Genomic DNA, 21,483 nt, shown 5'->3' with positions numbered 1-21,483 from the left:
ACTCTAGCTACCCAGAATCTGCTGTGGAAGTGTAGCCTCACTTAGTGGTCTCCCTCAATCCCCATACTGCAACGGTGGATTAATGCATATCCTATGTGTCCATAGTGGGTATGTTGGTAAAGTAAGGGCACTGTGAATGTTGTCCTTGTTTCATAACATATTAGTGGTACCTTAGTAGATATGAGATTACCTTTGTTGTCTGGTTTGGTTAGGGCACTATTGTATTGTTGTCTGGGTTCCAGTATTATTTCTTATCAGATTTATGCTTTTCTTTCCTAACCCTCCCATGTAAAATGTTCCTTTGGAACATTTTCAAACTCTGCATACTTCCAGTCCCTCTTCTCTCTTGGTCAAGTCCACCACACTCTTATTTCGTGGCTGTACTATCTGCTGATATTCCTAGGCCTGTTGCCCATACCACCAATGCCTTTGGCATTTCAGGTTCTGCTCTGTGAACTGCTCATAACCTTCATCGATCGGATTCTCTCCAATCTGCAATTAGTGTTAAAGACCCACAGGAGGAAGGAAGGAGTGGGCCTTGTCAATCAAATCAGACCTTGCAATATTGAGTTAACTGAAGTGCATCTAATTGAAATACAAGAGTTGGGTAGGCAACGCTAAGGAACTCTGAGATGAGAAACCAAGGGATGAGGCAATATTAATGGTACCTGGAGGGACGCTTGCACACCATAGACCTGACATAGCAAAGCATAAGAACTATTCCAGGAATAGCATTAAAGTACTCTCAAACACGTATTAACTTGACAGGCATGTTTGCAGTAATTTCACATGCCAAATGGAAATGGCTATACCTTTTCTGTTTCCATGTAGTGTGATTTACTCACAAGCAAGAGGGCCTGTTCTGTGATGACAATTTTTATGATAGTGGGCGTCTATCCCATTCACAGGACACAGTGAAATCAGTGAATTGTTTATTTTTGATGATCCTTTTGTATACAATGTTGCTGCTTCCCTTTCAGAGTGTAGCTTTCATCTTACCTAGAGGGAAAACACTCGCCTCTTAGGAGACCGAATGAGCAGATGGTGAGGACAAAGGCCTATCTGCCATACCAGCGGCCTAAGGAGAGCAGAGCCCAGCAAATCCCTCCTCTGATGTAGAGGGAAAATGTGTTAATCAACTGAAAACATCTGGAGATTGACCTCAGAAACAGTCTCAGCGAAAAGCTGGGCATCGTTCCCAGAGGCATCTGGCTTTGAGCCCTGAAACTGCCATTAGAGATATCGTTCTTTGGGCTTGCGCCTCTGACACTGAACCCACTCGGCAACACGAGCCCCCTTCAGGTATGAGGAGCATTGACCCAAGGGCCCTGAGCCTCTACCAGTCAACACCAACTTAACCCAAAGGTCAAGACCAACCTCAGTCCAAACCAAAATCTGCGTAGGAGCTCACTTCGATGCAGAAATCAACACAATTTGCTGCTCCGTAAACCCTCACCAGTCATCGAGCTCAAGTCGAATATCCAGCAACACAAAAATTAAATAAACCTGGAGAAACTTCTTGCTCCCCATTCTCAACAGGAGGTGCAGGGCACCACAGCCAGCAGAAGATTGATGAGGCCGCTAGCGCTATGCCACAACTTCCTGTGCACTCCTTTGTCACCACCAAAGCGCCATCCATCACAGCCATCTAAGCCACCACACAGACTCCTGTCACCACATGAGTTTGTGCACTCATTCCACACTGGCTTTGACCATGAAAGCCAATCAGACCCTTGGGATCCTTACGTTGAACTTGAACCATCTGTGGATGAGGATGACCCGTGGGTGGACTACAGTGTAAAGCCACAAAATGAAAGCCTGGAGCCATATTCAGTTAAGGCATCACCTCCTGATTATACCACAGCATATCATGCTGTAAGGCAAAGGGCAACTGGCCCTCACAATGTCAGACTGCATGTTGTGGAAGAGGATAACTTCCTTGTGGACAACTGTCTCGGAAAGATCCAAGCAATTTCTCCCAATTACTAAAATCCTCATGAAATGTGCTATTGAGATCTTTAAAGAACCCATCAAGGTTTGTGGTGTGACCTCGAGGATTGAAAAGAAATACAAACCAGCACCAGATGATGCTCTGTATATTAAATGTCATGTAATTACCAGATTCCTGGTTGTCCAATTGCCTGAAAAAGTGCATTTGCCAAAGCTGCTGGGAATATTCTACCTTATGATTACGAGAGTAAAAAAAAAAAGAAAAAGATGTGTGAGGGAAGTATGTCACAGTGGGTGCAATAGCGAGTGGCGTATTGCCATTTCTGTTGGTCTTCTCGCCAGATACAATAGTTCTCATTACGGTGAGTTGAAGTAGCTCATCAAACACATCCCAGAGGCTTACACGAAGGGAAAATAACTGGTACAGGAGGACAAGTTGACACTGAATACCAACATATGGTTTGCCCTGGAGCAGCTTCCAAAAAAGTTATTAATTCATGCATCATTCTACGACAACACGCATGGCTACTAGTGTGTGAATTTTTGCTCTGATGACCAACACCACCTCATAAGGTACTATTTGACGGCAAACTTCTCTTCAAACTTCTAGTACATAACATGCTTCAGAGAATCAAGAAATGTGCCGAGACTGCCAAAGCCTCTGGAGCCTTAAAAACCTAGTTTCCCAAAATTGTATTTTGAAAATAGCAGTCATGAGGTGGTGTGAAAACTGCTACTACAATGTGGCACTCAGGATTTTAGCAACTTCAATCGTTTCAGGAACGGGCAATCAATACCTAAACTCAAGATGCTTACCAAGGCAACAGTAAAGTGTGAGAAAGTGCCCTCTTTCTTGCATGGTATGCCCCCACTTTTTGCTGAATTGCTAATGTGCTTTGATTGAGTGTGCCCTGGGCTCCTGCCAATCAGGTACCCAGGGCCTGTGTTCCTTCCCTAAAACTGCATTGAAGCCTAAACCCAATTGGCATCTCTGGCCACTTGTCAGCCCCTGGTAAATGGTACCATAGGTACCCAGGACACTGTGACCAGAGAAGGCCCCTAAGGGATGCAGCACTTAATGTGCCACCATTAGAGGCCCTGTACCCTGACACACACACACGGCCTTTGCAGGCTGCGTGTCTTGGTGCAGAACAAAGTGAAGAGTCGACATGGCACACATCCCTGTGTGCCATGCCCACCAAACACTGCCCTGGCATACCTGTCACCCCTTTAAGGGTACCCTATGCCAGTGGTGAGGGTACAGGTGCATGAGCCCTCTACCCCTACAGTACTCAGGTCCATTCCTGGGCACTGTAAGTGCACTGCTGCCATTAAGAGTATATGGTGCTGGGAGTTTCAGTACGAACTCCACAGCACCATAATGGCTGCACTAAAGACTGGGAAGTTTGGTATCAAACTTATCTGCACATTAAACACACACTGATGCCAGTGTGGGATTTAATGTAAAATGCACGACCGAAGGCATCTTAGAGATGCCCCCTGAAACTCAACCAACCGGAGTGGCTTAACCGACTGAGTGGCTGCCACCACCAGACATGTTTCAGGACCCCTGGGTCGAGAGCTTGCCGCACTTGGGGGCCTGAAACAATGCACATAATGGGACGAGGTGCCAAGCCTCCGCCCCCAGGGTGGGCAGGGTTCACGAAGGAGAAGCTCCAAAGGCATACCGCCTTTGTGAGCCTCTCCAGACCACTTGCTACTCTAAGCAACTGGTCCCCACTGGTTCTACCCCCCACTTTAGGCGGGAGAACCGGCGGGAAAAACAAGTGAGGGAGAGAGATGTGTCCACCTCTGCCAACTCCACTGTTAAGGTGGGGGAGGCGAGGTGAAGCACAACCTCGAATGCCTGCCATCTTGAGGATGGGGGGACCCAGCCAACCAGGGACAGGCTCCTGCCCCCCTCCCACTGGAGAGTGGCAGAATAGGGGGTGTACCCACCCCAGGGAAGGGATCCATCGTTCCCTACCCTTTACCTACCTGTAACGCCCCTAAATGTAGTATTTAGGGGCATCCTGAACCTTCCTTCCTCAGATCCAGCAACCACAAGAAAAAGAAGAGAAGGACGAGAAGCCGTGCAGAGCTAACAAGAGGACCACGCCCACTGACTTGGCCTCAGCCCTACAGGCCTGTCTCCCCTCGAACCTGCTCCTCCAAAACCCTGGCGTGTCCAGCGGACAGCAACTTCAAAAACCTCAGAGGACCTGCCTGCCTTCACTTTCCAAGCTGTTTCTCCCGTGAACACTGGACATGTTTGAACTGCAGCTTCTGGTGCCAGCCAGAACCGCAAATCTAGCCCACTCTGCACCCGCCGAACCCGGCCTGACCTCAAGTGGAAAAAGACTACGTGGAGGTCCCCCTGGCGATCCTGAACCGAGATTTGGCGACCCCTGACCTACCTCAAGCCTTCAAACGACGCCTGCAGCCATAATCCACGTCCCAAGTCACCCCTGCACCCGACGCCCCACGGCCTTGTGTGCCCAACCCAGCAGTGCCTAACTAATCCTCTAACATCCCTACTTACCCCTCGAAGTGGTGGTCGCTCCTGGAAGATCCTCGTCCCAAGCCTGCAGTGTTTCTTTGTCCCGGAGAATCTCCGTTGACATTAACAGGGCACCTGACCTCAAAACAGCACCCTACACCCGGCTGCCCTATTGCCGCGGAGGGTGCCTTTTTTGTGCTAACTTGGTCCCCAACTTGCCCTGAGCTTAACCCTAGGGGCTTTTCTCCCACAACCCCGTGGCCTGCTTGCCAGCAGCCACCAACTGGAGTCCCCCTATCCTCCGTAGGATAACATTGTGACTCAACACTCTGCACCCGGCCGCCCCTGAGGGTGCAACAACAATGCATCACTGACCCTGGGAGAACCCCTGAGTCTAACCCCAGGACCCTAACTCCAAAGACCGATGACCTACCTGGAAACCAATAACCTCTTTTTTCCTCATAAAATAACATTGACACTTTTTCTCCCAAAAAGTTTCTAAGCGTCGAATTTTGAAAACTAAGAAAATTCCTTAAAAATCACCGAATAACCAAAATGCATTTTCTCAACTGTTTTAAGGAAATGTTCCAGTGCTGAATCTAGGTATCCAGCACTGAGTAAGAACAATATCATTAAAGTAACTTACCTGCAAAGTAAATTTCCTCCCAGAGGATAACATTGGTGATTCTATGTGAAAAAGTTTCTAAGTGTCAACTTTTGAAATACAATAATATTCTTTAAAAATCATACATCTAACTGAAACTTATTTACTCAACTGTTTTCAGGAAATGCCCCAGTGCTGAATCTAGGATACAGCACTGTGTTAGTAAAAGTAATCCAAAAAGTAATTGATTGCATTTTTACTGAAAAAGCCTATTGATTCCTATGTACTGAGTCTACTAAGTCTGTGCATTGCATTGCAACTCCTGTAAACTCGAATTGGTACAAAGTCCTACTATCTTTTGAAAGTGTTCAACAACAGCATCTTGTAGCTGAAAAGTATTTAAATACTTACCTGTACTAGGGTTGCTTGGTTCTAGAAATAAAACAGTAGATTTTTTTTATACAAAACAATTGGCCTAGAGTTCAGTTCTCGAGTGTGTGAATTCATTTGCTGACTGAGTGTTTACATCAAATGCTTAACACTGTCCTCTGATACTGCCTTACTGCTCGACCAAGCTACCACTTTAGAGAGTAAGGTTCTATCTAACTTTAACCTCTGCCAAACCTCTGGAGACCTTTGGACTCTATACACACTGTACCTCACTTTGGTGCAGTATAGATAGAGACAGTTTCTTACATAAAGGAAATGGTGATTTGCCATCCACGAGCCTCTGATCACACGTGTTGGGGGACAAATCAGATAATTTCTTCTATGGTGGAAGGAAATAAACTCAGACAAATTGGTCCTGTCCTTTGTTCAGCAGGAATGCTTCTTAGAGTTCCACACCACAAACACACCACCTCTACGGCACACAATCCGCCATAAACATTGACTGTTGCATGAGGAAGTACAAGCATGTCTAAGTGTACTCCTTCTACTTTCCTAAATAAGATGGTACCCTGAGTGGTGGAGGAGCAGCACATGCCCTGATCGGATGAGAAAGCTTTAGAGGATCGGAAGACGTGTGGATTACACCTAGACAGATTTAACAACCATGAAGGATATGCTGTTGGTCCAGAGCTGGATGAATTGGGGACGTAGGCACCCCAGGTTCACTGCAGTTTTTAGCGCTGTGGAGACCAGGAGTTGTCTACACTCCAAGGTGGCTTGTTGACTTGGGCTACAATGTATCACTTGCCTTGGCTATCGTTGAGCAGAGGGAAATGTAAATGCACTGTAGGCATATGTAGTGGATGACTTGCACAGTTTGATTTATTTGTAACGTTGTGAAACAGAAAAACTGAAAAATAATGGTTTAAAAAAAGAGGGTACCCTGCAGCCTATTCTTGACTTTAGGCCACTGAATAGATTATCCTGTCAAAGCATTTCAAAATGACAACCCTGGAAAGTCATTCCTCTGCTTTGCAAAGGAAACTACATTGCGACCCTAGCTCCAAGGGCACCTACTTTCACATCCCCATGTATTCCGCTCATCACAATTTTCTGCACTCTGTGAAAAGTGGCCAACACGACCAATTCAGATATCCCTATTCAGTATATAAATTGTCGGACAGTGGTGGTCTCAAATCTGCACCAGTAATGTCTTCCCATATCTGGACAACTAATTGATAGAGCAGCAGCTGTCAGCAATGCCTAGCACACTGTCATCCAGCATTTTCACTCCTACATAGGTTAGAGTTCATAGTAAATGCAAAAAAAGTTGCACCTTACCCCGCAGCAAATATATTTTTTGCCATTCTGTTAAACTGTATTCCAGGCAAGGCCTGCCCAAATCAAGAAAGGGTGATGGCATTCCAGTGGCTGCTACCGTCACAACTCTAACCATAAAAACAACAAGGAAACTATTGGGGAGGATGACTTCTTCTATAGGCATTGCACCATACACATGAATGAATGGATACAGATCTCTAGAGCACTACTGCTGCCCAAAGAGCATCATGGCTCTTTAAAGACCTTAAAGTCGGAAAGAATGGGAGAGAGGGAAGCAGTGATGCGCCTAATAAGGAAGAGTGCTAGAGAAAAAACAGTTTTTGAGGCTTTTCCAAAGAGTAATTTTGAGCTTTGTGCATGTTCAAAGGAAGTCTTTCAAAGTTCAGCAGATAGAACAGAAACATATTTTTCTCAAACTACAGTGTCCAACTTTTGGGATATCCAGTAAAGAGATTAGTGGAACAAAGATACTGCTCTGGTTTGTTATGAGTGCGCAAATAAACGGTCCAGCGAAAGCGCTGTGTGAAACAAAGGGTCTAAAACAAGAGATGCGGTTATGTCCAAACCACCAGCTTGGATTGTTGTAGTGGGCAATTCTAGAAGAAAATGGAGCCTGGGCAAATGTTTTTCGAACATGAAGAAGGAGGAGTGGAAAGATTTTGTCGACAATTCAAAGAAGAAAGCAAAGAAGTGGCTGCTAACTTGGTTATATGTTGAGATATGAGCTGAATATGAAGAAGAACTCCAAGACTTACCCGGAGGATGCAGGTTGTAGGGGGTGTGCAAGGATCATCTAGCCACCAGAAGGGGGCTCAGGTTGGCGACCGCTTTCCAAAGAAAGTTCAGTTTTTTTGCCATCGAGTTTCAGATAGTATTGCAGCATGAATCTTTTCTGGATTCACTATGCTGGTCATTATTCCGCCATCTAGTGGTTGGGTCCAGAATTGTGGAATTCCTTCTCTTTTAAAAAAAACAAAAAACTTTTTGCTGTTGGTGGGCGTCAACGAGGTAGTACCATTTGGTGCCGTTCTGTGATGTCGACGTGCTTCACCTTTGGTAGCCATCTTCAGACTATTTTTTCCTGCCGTTGGGTCTGGATCGATATGGTGAAGCTCCCAAGATTGGAGAAAAGAATCGAGGAAAATCGCAGAGGAGAATCCAAGAAAATCAGTAGGATGGTGTCTTCCACTTTTGACTTTAAATCAAAGACAACCACAGTTCGACGGAGGGAGAAAAACAAGATCTTAGTCGACGATCGGAGAATGCGCATCAGAGGGGCTCCATGGGCGCGGTAATAGACAAGACGCCGTTCAAGTTTTGTAAGAACTGCCACCACAATTACGCTCAATACGATCCACACCCTGTCTGCAACCTGTGCCTGCTGCTGGACCATCAGAGTGAAGACTGTAACGCCTGCTCCGTCTTCACCCCGAAGACGTTGAAGGTGCGAGAAAGGCAGCGACGAGCCAATTACAACATGAAAGACAAGGACCACCGCCTTCGCTGCGAGACCTGGGCCTCTCCAGTGAGGAGGAAGATAACGTTGCCGAAGGACCAATAGGCGACGAGGAAAGACATTTTTATCGTGGAAGTCGAGAAGAAGACTTCAAAGGAGGTAAGAGAGCCCTCAGCCAGGATCTCTGGGAAATGCCTTCCACTTCTATTGGGAGGGAGCGTTCGCCTAGCATTCCCTCCGTTTCCTCTTATTCCAAAGGTACTGCAAAAGATCAACACAGGAACCTTGCTGCGTCATCTTAATCGTCCTGGCGTGGGCGCGACAGTACTGGTTCACAGAGCTGTTTTGCCTATCAAGGTTTTCTTCATTTCTCTTCCAACCCAAAAAATTTCCTGTCTATGAGCCAAGGTCAAGTGGTTCATCCTCTAGTCCGCACACTCCACTTGTTGGCTTGGCTCATCACACAGAGCTCGGATAGTTAGCGATTTCGCAGTGTTAAGGTTAAGTGTTACTCTGCCAAGTGGAAAAGATTCTGTATATGGTGCACCGCGCACTGTTTCGATCCCCTTTCTTCGCCACCTGAGGACGTTTTACCTTCTCTTATCAAGGCTGGTCTGGCACATGTGTCCATCAGAGTGCCCTTAGCGGCGTTCTGGTTGTTTGTCCCGATGGTCTAATAGACTGATAAGAGTTCATGAGAGGACTTTTCAGGGTCTATCCTCCAGTAAGACCTCCTCTTGTGCTGTGGCAATTAAATAGTGTCATGTCGCAACTTAAGAAATCCCCGTTTGAACCTAGTCACAAGTGCTTTTGCTTACAAATGGGTCACCATTAACCGCAGCGTAAATTCCGCCGTGGTGCGGCGGTTTGATTGAGTGGGTGGGGCTGCATCAGCCAACGGACGTGCGCAGCACTACCCAGTTAGTGCTCGCGACTGCCTTTGACCGACGGGCGCAGCGAAGGGGTTGAAAGAAATGTACATATTTTGTGCAGTTTACATTATGTTCTTATTATTTTTTAATTAAAGTTCAGTGTAAAAAACATTTTAAAATTGGTTTAATTGAGAAAAAGAAACATGCCCCAAAAATAACCACTTCATTAAAAGTTATACTACAGGACTCATACCTTCCTTGGAGTTGGGCCTGTATCAACCATTTTAGGAACACATTTCTTTTAACCTGAGGTCCATCCAAGCAACATAGCTTGACACATTTGTTTTTTGCTTTATTTCGAAAGCCCCTTTCTGACTAATATTATAGACATAAATTTACATACATTGCACGTTAAAGGAGTTTAGGAGTCTGAGATTCAAGTCCAGCCTGCAGAAGAAGAGGTGGTCTTCCCCTTAGACCAGAATTTACCTTAAATAAGGTTAAGGAAGCGATTATCAGTAGTCCCCTAAACAAGGCCCCTCGGCCGGACAGGGTACCTATGGATTTGTCCAAATCTCCGGATCTGTGGGCTTCCCTGTTGTGCAATTGTGTCAGTGCTATCAGTAAGACGGACCTCTCCCAATCATGGCGATCTGCTGTTATTGTGCCTATCTTTAACAAGTATTTGCAATGCAATAGATCTCGCATTACTGTAAGTTTGAGCTATTGGCGTTGCTAATAATAATGCAGCGCCAATAGCTCAAACTTTTAGTAATGGGAGACCTATTGCATTTCAAATGCTTGTTACTACTTGAAAGAAGTTCAAGGTTCGATGCAAACTTATTCCATTGTGGGCTTTTTATGCATTATCTTACTGACCAAACATACTTTTTCGTTGAGATATTTAAACAGTAAGTTTCTATCAAACTTTGAGCAAGCAAACAATTGTGTGTGTTCACTGAGTGAGGACCAGGTCTCACGCTGGAAGACCTGGCGAGGATTGCACGACTGCCTGGGGCGAGGTGTCCTCTTGTTTATGTGGCTGTTATGTGGCAGCAGCCTGGGGGCAGGGTAGGTGTCTGTCTGTCTCTGCGTTTTAGTGCCAATGCACCGTAGTTTGGAGGAGTGATTTGTGATACACATTCTAGTATTTTATTTTTTAACAGTACCAATTGTGGTATTTGTGTTTCTGATTTCTAGCCGGGATTTGCAGCATAAATCCAGTAGCCATTATTGCAAGAAAAGGCACATTATATATCATACGGTGGCACATTCTCTATCAATATAATCTCGCTTTGTTGTCTTTGTAACAACCAGTAGTATTGCCAGGGAAGAATTCTTAACTCATTACTATACATTAGGTTATGCTTTGAGAGCTCCCAGGAATGCTTCTACCTGGCAGTATATGAGGCCAAAAACAAACCTAAGCTGATGTTTCACATATGCGAAGGAGTGACTGATCTCCAGCTACTGCAAACCACAGAAAAGGACTGACCGGCTGCACACTTCAGCTACAAGAGAGATCCCTCTCCGGCAGAGCGCTGCACACACACCCAGCCTCTTCAAGGCACGCACTGCAACCAATGTGTGTATCACAAGCCCAGCAGACATCCCGTGGGGCCTGTCCTCAGCCATCACAAGCGGTGGTGGTTATACACAGTTCCCTCTGATTATATAAATATCGACTGTATGTCTGTCCTCGTGCTTCAGGAAGCAGAGACACCCAGTGACGTAACAAAACTTGAGGGGGCCCCCTGGTACAAAAAGGGCACACCTCCTGACTCAATCAGGAGTTCTCAGGCCAGGGTTCTGTGCGGGGGGCCCCCTGGAGCTCGTCCTATGTTATGCCACTGCAGACACCCAAAACCTTGGCCGCTAATCAAAGAATAAAGATGTGTTCGAGGCAAATGAGCTGCAGATTGTACACTTAGCAATAGATCGCCACCTGGTGTTGGGCTCGGATGATTGCAGGTTTGTTGTCTTCTTGGAAGAAGTCTTTGTAGTCACGAGATAGGTGACTCCTCCCTTGGACAATACTGCGCATGGTCATCGACTCCATCCTCAGATTGTTTTTTTCCGCCACTGGGTTCGGATGAAAGTTTTCTGCTCTGGCTAGAAAAGACACTTTTCGACATTTTCGAAGCGAAAACTTTAGAAAACCAACTTTCGACATCGAATAAACCTTTCGACATCACAACTACATCCCGGTGCGTCGACGTGGGCCGTTGGGCCGTACGGCCTACGCCTCATGGACAGAACTCCATTCAAGAGATGCCCGGTATGTCGAGCAAAATTCCCTCATAGCGACCATCACGAGGTTTTCAACCTCTGTCTCTCGCCAGAACACGTCGAGTCGACCTGCACAGCCTGTGCCTCCTTCCGATCGAAAAAGACCATTCGGGATCGGAGGGCCCGTCGTCACGAGATGAGGAGATCAGCGCTAGCACCGGCGGCCATTTTTGAGGAGAAGATCGTCGAAGAAGGCGTCTCCGAGGACGAGAACCCACTCGAAGATATCTTCGAGGACGAGGCTCCACTCGTCGCCGAGGAAGACTCGCCTGATCTCCAGATCATATCGGGAGCAGAGGATTAGGACGATTCGATTCCATCTCGACAACCCGTGAGTACCTCTGCCCCTGCACAACAGACACTGCCCAAACCAAAGGCAACGGCCAGCACTCCGCCCATGGGGCCCAGTCGAGACCGAAATTTACCCTCTGATGCCCTGCCTTCGGGCTCGGCTCAAAGGAAAAAGACTAGGCCTTCCGGTGCCTCGGCACCGAAAAAATAACATGTGCCAATTCCACCCCCTCCATTGGCACCGAAACATCCTTCGACACCGAAGGACTCTTCGGCACCGAAGCTAACACGCCCTTTGGCACCCAAAGACTCTTCGGCACCCAAACCTAAACAGACATCGGTGCCGAAACCAAAAACAGTAACGGACCCGAAAGCTTCGACTCCGAAACCATCCGGTTCCAAAAACAAAGACGGGAAGATAGACTCCGGCGCTTCAGGCCCAACAAAACCTGTCTCCACGCCGAAATCTTCGATAACGGTACCAAAGACCACAAGGCCTGATACAGACAAGCCTAAACCACCTTCGGCACCGAAGAAATTGCCACAGGACTCAATCACTCCTCCTAAGGCAAAAAACACTAAGGAACCACTATCGGCACCTAAGAAATCGGCGCCGAAGAGGATTATACAAGAGGAAGATCTATTTAGACCAGATCCAAAGCAGAAAAAGGTCTATATCAATCCAAAAACTGGACATGTGGAAGCAATTCCACACAAAAAGAGACCAGCAGACACACCACTTCCAACTGTGGTTCCTGCCAAAAAGGATTGTGCAACTTCTGCAATGCACCCTTCCTCTCCTTCACCGTCTTCCTCTCCTATCACTCCATATATTGAGCCTATAACTTCTCCTGCTCAATCTCCTGCATCATCACACTACACTGACGAAGAGTATGACTTAGGTGGGGGGGATGATGTACCAGAGCCACATACATACCCTTTAGATGAGCATGCGGATGTCAACCCAGGATATCCCAAAGACGATGATGCATATAATTTCCAACCAAATAATGCATCAGACATCCCTGACCCTCAATACTACCCAACAAAACCTTCCCCTCCAGAGGATAGTATTGGGTTCAATCATCTATTAAACAGAGCTGCACTTTACCATGGAGTTCCAATGCGCTCTGATGCCATTGAGGAGGATTTCTTATTAGACACTTTTGAGCAGTCACAAAGATCTACTCAAATACTACCTATGATCAATGGGGTCATTAAACATGCTCCAGAGATTTTTAAAGATAAGGTAAGGTGTAGGGTACTAAATCCCAGAATAGAGAAAAAGTATAGACCAGCACCAGCTGATCCAGTCTACATTAAGGGACATCTACCATTGGACTCTTTAGTAGTGTCAAATGCACGTGAAAGAGCCAATTCCCAGACTTCTGGTGACACACCCCAGCCTGACAAGGAATCAAAAATCATTGATGCGTCAGGGAAACGGATTGCTGCACAGGCAACAAACATATGGCGCATAGCAAACCCACAAGCCTTACTCTCACGCTACAATAGGGCTCACTACGACCAACTAGAAAAGTTAATGGAACATCTACCAGATCAATACAAAGATCAGGCAGTAGAGCTCTTACAGGAAGGCAAACTAATATCTAATGCCTTAATTAAATGCGCACTAGATGTAGCTGACACAGCATCCAGGGCAGGTAACACCAGTGTTATCCTCAGACGTCATGCATGGTTACGCATTTCCGGTTTCAAACCAGAGGTACAAACTACCATCCTCAACCAGCCCTTCAATCAGAACCAGTTGTTCGGTCCAGAGGTAGATAATACACTAGAAAAAATGAAAAAGGACACAGACACTACTAAGTCTATGGGTGCATTACAATCTACCCAGACTAGAAGTTCTTTTCGTCGCTCCTCTTGTAGAGGAGGCTCCAAGCAGACCGGCGCAGATAACACATCATCTTTTAAAACACATACACAAACCCCCTCTAATAAGGGTTACTTTAGAGGAGGGTACAGAGGCAACAACAATAAGGGAAGAGGTAGAGGTAATAACAACAATCGCTCCTCTTCCACTCCCAAACAGTGACTTCCCTCTGCCTCCCCTACAGCATTCCACTCCTGTAGGGGGCAGATTATCACAGTTCCTACATGTCTGGAATTCCATCACAACAGACAAGTGGGTAAGACAGATTATCCAACATGGCTACTGCCTAGAACTCACAGCAACTCCCCCAAACATACCGCCCAGGCAGCGTCCAATGTCCACAGAACACATAACCCTGCTTCAACAGGAAGTTCTAGCACTTCTACAAAAATATGCTATTCAAAAGGTCCCCTTACAGGAACAGGAGTCTACTCCCTGTATTTCCTAATACCCAAAAAGGACGGGACATTAAGACCGATCCTCGACCTCAGGCCCCTAAACTACTACATTCAATCAGATCATTTTCACATGATCACTTTACAACAAGTACTCCCATTACTACAACAGGGAGACTTTCTGACAACACTAGACCTAAAGGACGCCTATTTTCATATTCCTATACATCCTGCGCACAGGAAGTATTTAAGTTTTCATACAAGGACAACACTACAAGTTCAAAGTCCTTCCATTCGGGGTCACAACAGCACCACGAGTGTTTACAAAGTGCTTAGCAATAGTAGCAGCACATCTCAGAAGACAACAGATACAGGTCTTCCCTTACCTCGACGACTGGCTCATAAAAGCAAGATTGTCAACCAGTGTGTCCAACACACAAAACAAACGATTCAAACATTACACGACTTAGGGTTTACAATAAACTACACCAAGTCGCACCTAGAGCCTTCGCACGTTCACCAATATCTAGGAGCTACCATAGACACATCTGCAGCTCTAGCCTATCCCAGTCAAGCCAGGATTCAAAGCATTCAGAGCTTAGTCTCCCTTTTTCAATGCCAGAACTCTCTTCAAGCCAGAGTGTTCATGAAACTAATAGGCATGATGGCGTCTTGCATCTTCATAGTTCCTCACGCAAGACTGCAAATGCGCCCACTACAAGAATGTCTAGCACAACAGTGGAATCAGGCTCAAGGTCAGCTCACAGACCTGGTGTTGGTAGACAGCCGTACATATCGCTCTCTGCAATGGTGGAACACCAAAAACTTGACAAAGGGACGGCCGTTCCTAGAACCTGTTCCACAAATAGTGCTCACAACAGATGCATCCCTCACAGGATGGGGAGCCCATCTCCTGCACTATACCACTCTAGGCCAATGGAACAGCCAACAAAAACTGTTCCACATCAATCATCTGGAGTTGCTAGTGATTTTCCTAGCACTCAAAACGTTTCAAGTACAAAACAAAGCTGTTCTAATCCAGACGGACAATATGACAGCTATGTACTATATACAAAAACAGGGGGGGGACACTCTCTGCAACTGTCCCAGCTTGCACAGAACATTTGGAGATGGGCCATCCCTCAAAACATACACCTGACTGTAGAACACCTCCCAGGAATTCACAATCAGATAGCAGATCTGTTGAGTCGTCGGTCACAACAGATTCACGAATGGGAGTTGCACCCACAGGTTCTCCAACCATTTTTCCAAAGGTGGGGGCAGCCACAAATAGATCTGTTTGCCACCCACGAAAACGCAAAATGCCCAACCTTCGCCGCCAGGTTTCCACACCCACGGTCGGAAGGGAATGCAATATGGATGAACTGGTCAGGCAGATTTGCGTACGCTTTTCCACCTCTCCCACTCATTCCACTAGTAGTACGCAAGCTCAGACAACAGTCTCTCAAACTAATACTAGTGGCCCGACATGGGCACGACAGCCATGGTTCACCACTCTTCTAGATCTCTCACTGGTTCCACATCAGAAATTACGGCTCATGCCATCCCTGTTAACACAGAACCATGGAGAAATAAGGCACTCAGAACCAAGCCAACTGAATTTGGCGATCTGGCTCCTGAGGTCTTAGAGTTTGGCTACTTAAACTTACCACCAGAATGTATGAATATAATTAAAGAGGCTAGAAGACCCACCACTAGAGCATGCTATGCTGCTAAGTGGAAAAGATTTGCAATATACTGTAACAACAATCACATTGACCCATTGGATGTTTCCATCCAAAATATTATTTGCTATCTTCTACACCTACAAAGATCCAACTTGGCTTATTCTTCCATACAACTGCATCTAGCAGCAATTGCAGCCTATTTACAAAATAGACAGCATCTATCTCTCTTTAGAGTACCTGCAATAAAAGCATTTATGGAAGGATTAAAACGTTTAATCCCACCTAAGTTACCACCTTCACCAGTATAGAACCTAAACGTGGTCCTTACAAGGCTTATGGGCCCCCCTTTTGAGCCTTTACACAAGTGTGAACTGCAATTCCTAACATGGAAAACTGCCTTCCTTGTTGCCATCACCTCTCTCAGAAGAGTTAGTGAAATACAAGCATTCACAATAGAAGAACCTTTTTTTCAGATACACCCTAACAAAGTGGTTCTTAGACCTAATCCTAAATTCCTGCCAAAAGTGATTACTCCTTTTCACCTTAACCAGTCAGTAGAGTTACCAGTGTTTTTTCAAAAGCCAAACTCTGTTGCGGAAAGGGCTTTACACACATTGGATGTTAGAAGTGCTCTTTTATACTACACAGACAGGACTAAATCCTTCAGAAAGACAAAACAACTATTTGTATCTTTCTCTTCCCCACTCAAAGGCAATCCCATCTCTAAAGGAGGAATTGCCAGATGGATTGTAAAGTGTGTTCAAATATGCTATCAAAAAGCTAAACGTACACTAACAGTTCCTCCTAGAGCGCACTCCACTCGCAAACTAGGAGCCTCTATGGCTTTCTTAGGAAACATACCACTAGAGGACATATGCAAGGCAGCAACATGGTCTACCATACACACCTTCACTAAACACTATTGTGTTGACGTGCAAGCCAAGCAGCAAGCTGCAGTAGGCCAAGCTGTCCTTAAAACACTATTTCAGTATGCTGCAACGGATGCAAGCGACCACCGCTAGGGGAGACACTGCTGCACAATCGTTGCTAAGTGTACAATCTGCAGCTCGTATACCTCGAACGGAATATGCTACTTACCAGTATGCATCTGTTCTTGGCATGTAGAGCTGCAGAGTTGTGCACGACCTCCCGCCTCCCCGGGACTTGTATCCGTTCCAGTACTCATGTTACTTAGATGCACACGCATGGACATCCTTTCTCTTTACTTCTAGTAACTCCATCATTTCCCATCCTGGAGAAAAACAATCTGAGGATGGAGTCGGATGACCATGCGCAGTATTGTCCAAGGGAGGAGTCACCTATCTCGTGACTACAAAGACTACGAGGAAGAGGTGTGGCGCCGCGGCCAGGGCGACTGACGCTGGAATCTGGGGACCACGGTTCGATCCCCGGCTCCGGCGGCAGGTTAGCCCAGCACCATGTGACTCTGGGCAATAGCTCGCTTAATCTTCCCGACGGCCCCCCAGCGCCTAGAGACCCTTACGGGTGATTGTGCGCTTTACAAATGTGGACTTTACTTTACTTTACTTTAAAGACTTCTTCCAAGAAGACAACAACCTGCAATCATCCGAGCCCAACACCAGGTGGCGATCTGTTGCTAAGTGTACAACTCTGCAGCTCTACATGCCAAGAACAGATGCATACTGGTAAGTAGCATATTCCTTTTATTAATGTGAGGGGCGCGAGATGGTGATTGCTGAACCGACAGCACAGAAGCAAAGGCGGACATTCATCCCTCATGGTAGATAAGAGGCAGCCTAGAGGGTCTCTGCACCTGCTGTCACAAGTGCACCCCTTGTGGGAACCCGGTGTTCAAGGGTCGGGTTTTCACAGTTCTACATTATTTAATCCAGATTCTGCTCCTTTCTCGGGTGTGGGCTGAGTGCACATGATTACATATCAGAAAGCAAAGCCTTGTCTGCACCGGCCTCTGACTGAGGCACATACCCCAGTATCCAGAACCGTAGGTGAATGAAACCTCTGAGACAGTAAGCTCAGACACTGTGCGCGAGGCGTGGTAACGCGTCGCAAGTTGGCGCGTGCACATCTGTAGTACTCCTGCTGTCTGCATCGTAAACCCCTTTCAGTAGCTCGGCGAGACAGGAAACTTCTAAGGCCCATGTTGTAACCTTCTGCGGCGCTTTACTAACCTGCATTTTCTGTCCTGTGTTGCACAGAACAGGAGTGTCACGGCACCGAAACTGGGCCCCCGCAGCAGCGCAAGATGAATGTCGCCGCGTGTGACCGTGCACATTGTCTGGACGCAAGCTCAAACAGACGCTGTGAGAAAGCACAAGGCGTGGTAACGCGTCGCATGTTGGTGCGTGCACATCTGCAGTCCTCTGATTTGTTCAGCAAGGAAGTAGGAGGCGTGTTAATGCGTTGCAAGCTGTCTCGTGTACATCTCCTGTCTTGCGAGTTCTGGCAGCGCCGCCGTACGCGTGCGCAGCTTCTGTCCTTAGTCCACGTCCACATCTCCTGTCCCCCTTCCGAACTCAGGTCTACAACAATTGATCTCGCTAGCGACAGCGCTTCGCGCTGTGTGTAATGTAATGTAAGGTACACTTATATAGCGCGACTGTCACCCAAAGGGTATCCTGGCGCTTAGATTACAGAACAGCGGGAGCAACAGAAAAAGCGATGTCTACTCTCTAGGAAACAGACTGGTTTTCAGTTCCTTCCTGAAGCCAGACTGTTCAACAGTCTAAGCCTCAGGGGAAGAGCGTTCCAGAGTCTGGAGGCAGTAAAGCTAAAAGATCTACCTCCTGTTCGCACTTTCTTGACATGGGGGACGCAAATAAGGTGTGTAGAGGAAGATCTAGCAGGCACATACCATGCGAATTTCCTCTGAAGTACCCTAGGCCCGATTTTATGTACTGCCCTATAGACAATGCACAATGCCTTAAATTGTATCCTTTCTACAGTTGGCAGCCAGTGAAGGTCCCTAAGGGCCTGAGAAGATGACGCATCTCATGGCCGATTTAATGTGAGTTTTGCTGCCATTGTCTGCACTCTCTAACTTCTTGAGCAGAGAGGCTGGAGCACCCAAAAGCAGTGAATTACAGTAATCAATTCTGCTCAACACAATGCTCCGAACTACTTGAGGCCTCGTGGCAACCGGCAAAAACGGGAGGATCTTGTGCAAAGCTCGAAGTAAACCATGCAGGTGCACACTGTTTTATTTACCTGGGAGACTACCTGGAGATTACTGTCCATCAGGACCCCTGATGGACAGTTTTAGTAGGCAGTAAGGAATTGTTGTTGTTCGAGCCAGGTCAAAAATCTGTAGGAAGAGGACACTGAATACGGCCGGTCGTACAGCACAGAACTTCTGTTTTGTCCTCATTAAATTGTAGAGAGTTCAATTTCAACCAGCCTGCCGTTTGATGAAGACAGTCATGAAACTTTTCCATGGACACTGCATTGTTGCCCTCAAAAGAGAAGACAAGCTGAGTGTCATCCGCATAATTGATGACATTAATTCCAAACGATTTTATCAGAACAATGAGAGGGCCAAGGTATAGATTAAACAAGATCGGGCTGATGGCTGATCCCTGAGGGACCCCTTATTTAACCTTACTGTATTCAGAGAAGAAAGGCGGCAGAAACACTGACTGCTGCCTATCCGAGAGGTAAGAATGGATCCAATCTTGGGCCTTGCCCACAATACCCAATTCCTCCAGCCTTCTGATCAGTATCTGGGGATTGACTGTGTCGAACGCGGCCGACATGTCAAGCAGCACTAAAAAGGCTGCCTGACCACTGTCGGCTCGCATTCTCAAGTCATCCAGGACCGCCACCAAGGCAGTCTAGGTCCCATGTGCGGGACGAAACCCGAATTGAACCTCGTCCAGCAGCTGGTTATCCTCAACATACTTAGAGAGGGATTTAGTTACTACCCTTTCTAGAATCCTAATTGGTTAGGGTAGCAGGGAAATGGGTCTATAGTTGGCTGGGTTGTGCGGATCCAATGATGGCTTTTTTAATAAAGAAGAGACCACGGCCATTTTCAAGCAGTCTGGGACTACAGCTGTGACTAAAGATTGACTACAGATCTGGTATAGAAGCAGGAAGAGTTCGCCTCCAAACAACTTCCAGGACTTATGAGGAAGCGGGTCCCTGGGGGAAACAGAGGAAACCCCAGCAGCGATTACATGAAAATCCTCATATAAGGGCATCAGGAAGTTATCCAAAAGTGACATGTGTTCCGTGTGGATTATATTGTTACTTGATACAGTTACGTTATCAGTCTGTATGTACCCACCCCCTTCACCTGAGGGTTTCAGTCCCTGTGAGGTCGGGATAATGGATTTAGCACAATCTGGGTTAGATACGCCTCTAACCAGGTTGAAAAGGGTTTGTGGCTTATCCGGGGAAAGCAAAATAATCTCCTGAAGGTATTTAGCCTTGGTTTTACCTGTTAGTACTTTATAGGAGTGGAGCGTATTTTTAAAGGCCACCTTGTCTGCCTCAAAATAGTTCTTCTCCCACTTCCTTTCAGCCTGTTTACAGTTAGCCCACAACAGTCTCAGCTCCTCATATCATGGGGCGGATGGCTTTTTACCATTTTTATCTTTCCTCAACGGTGCAAGTTGGTCAATCGAATTGCAAATCTGATCACACAGATTCTACTAGTTCTCCTCCACCGAGTCATGCACAACATAATTTTCGTTAACAAGCTGGGGGAGGTGCGCTAACCTGAGTAATCTAGACCACTCTCTACTAACTCGGGCAGCTGAAAAACTGCCATCTAGTTGACCCCGATTGGCTATCTTCAGCAAGAAGAGGACCAAAGAGTGGTCGGTCCAACATTGAGGAAGTATGTCTTGAACAAATGTTTCTCTCTCATCTGCAAAAACAAGGTCAAGCACATGTCCCTTCTGGTGAGTAGCAGGAAGTACCAATTGATGGAGATTAGCACTCTCACAGGCTTGACAGAGCTCTTTTAACGCAGTGTCAGGAGTACCATTCTCCCAGAGATTAAAATCTCTGAGGATCAAGAGTTTAGAGTGTGAGTGTGCTAGACTGTATATCGTGTCAATCAGGGATTGATAAGAAAAAATATCGCCCCCTGGGGGTCTATAGCAAAGCAAACGTGTACATAAAACACCATTGATGCCTTTAAGTGTAAACCCCAGTGATTCAATCGCCGGTATGTCCTCTACACACAAAGAAGAGAAGTTCCAATTATCCTTATATATGTATACTACTTCCCCCCCCTGCCATCCTGTCTCAGCTTATGGCAGATTTTATAGCCTGGAGGACAGGCAAGGCCAAGCTACACTTTCCTGTCCACACTTGTCTAGGTCTCCATTAAGAAGAGGACATCAAGATTATAGTCCTCCAACAAAATAAAAATCTCCATATAATGTTTTGTCGGAGATCTAGCGTTAATCAACCCACAGCTGATAATCCCTTCAGTAGAGATCTTAAGTGAATTCTTACCCATCACATTATCCACTTTAGTGCTGCAAGTCCTATCACTCTGGTTGTTCAACATAACAAGCTCATCACTAGAATAAATCAAACGCGGGGCATTTGGGGCAGCGTGGCTGGCGTTGTACGCTACCGGGGTACGGAAGGACGCAGACGGGCTTGCCTTCGGCGCGTGCTGCGTGCTTGCACCGCCTCCATTAAATAGGAGGAGGACGGTCGAACAACTAGAGTGCTACCCAAGATGGCCGTGCTCTGTTGACTCGCTCTTACAGACGAGTACACCGGCGCATCAAGGGAGCATGTGGCGATAATAGCAGCAATGAACAGTAAAGTGCACTATTTTAAAATTGCAAAAA

General features: G+C 46.4%; 1 protein-coding gene across 2 annotated transcripts in view; it reads left to right on the top strand.

The window, feature by feature from the left end:
• Nucleotides 1–21,483, top strand: part of FOXK2 (forkhead box K2) — a 389,544-nt gene that overhangs the window by 349,360 nt on the left and 18,701 nt on the right. The gene's annotated exons all lie outside the window — the stretch shown is intronic.

This window comes from Lissotriton helveticus, chromosome 7 (genome assembly GCF_964261635.1).
Source record: "Lissotriton helveticus chromosome 7, aLisHel1.1, whole genome shotgun sequence".
NCBI classification, from domain to species: Eukaryota; Metazoa; Chordata; class Amphibia; order Caudata; family Salamandridae; genus Lissotriton; species Lissotriton helveticus.
This window is presented reverse-complemented; position numbering and strand designations above follow the sequence as displayed.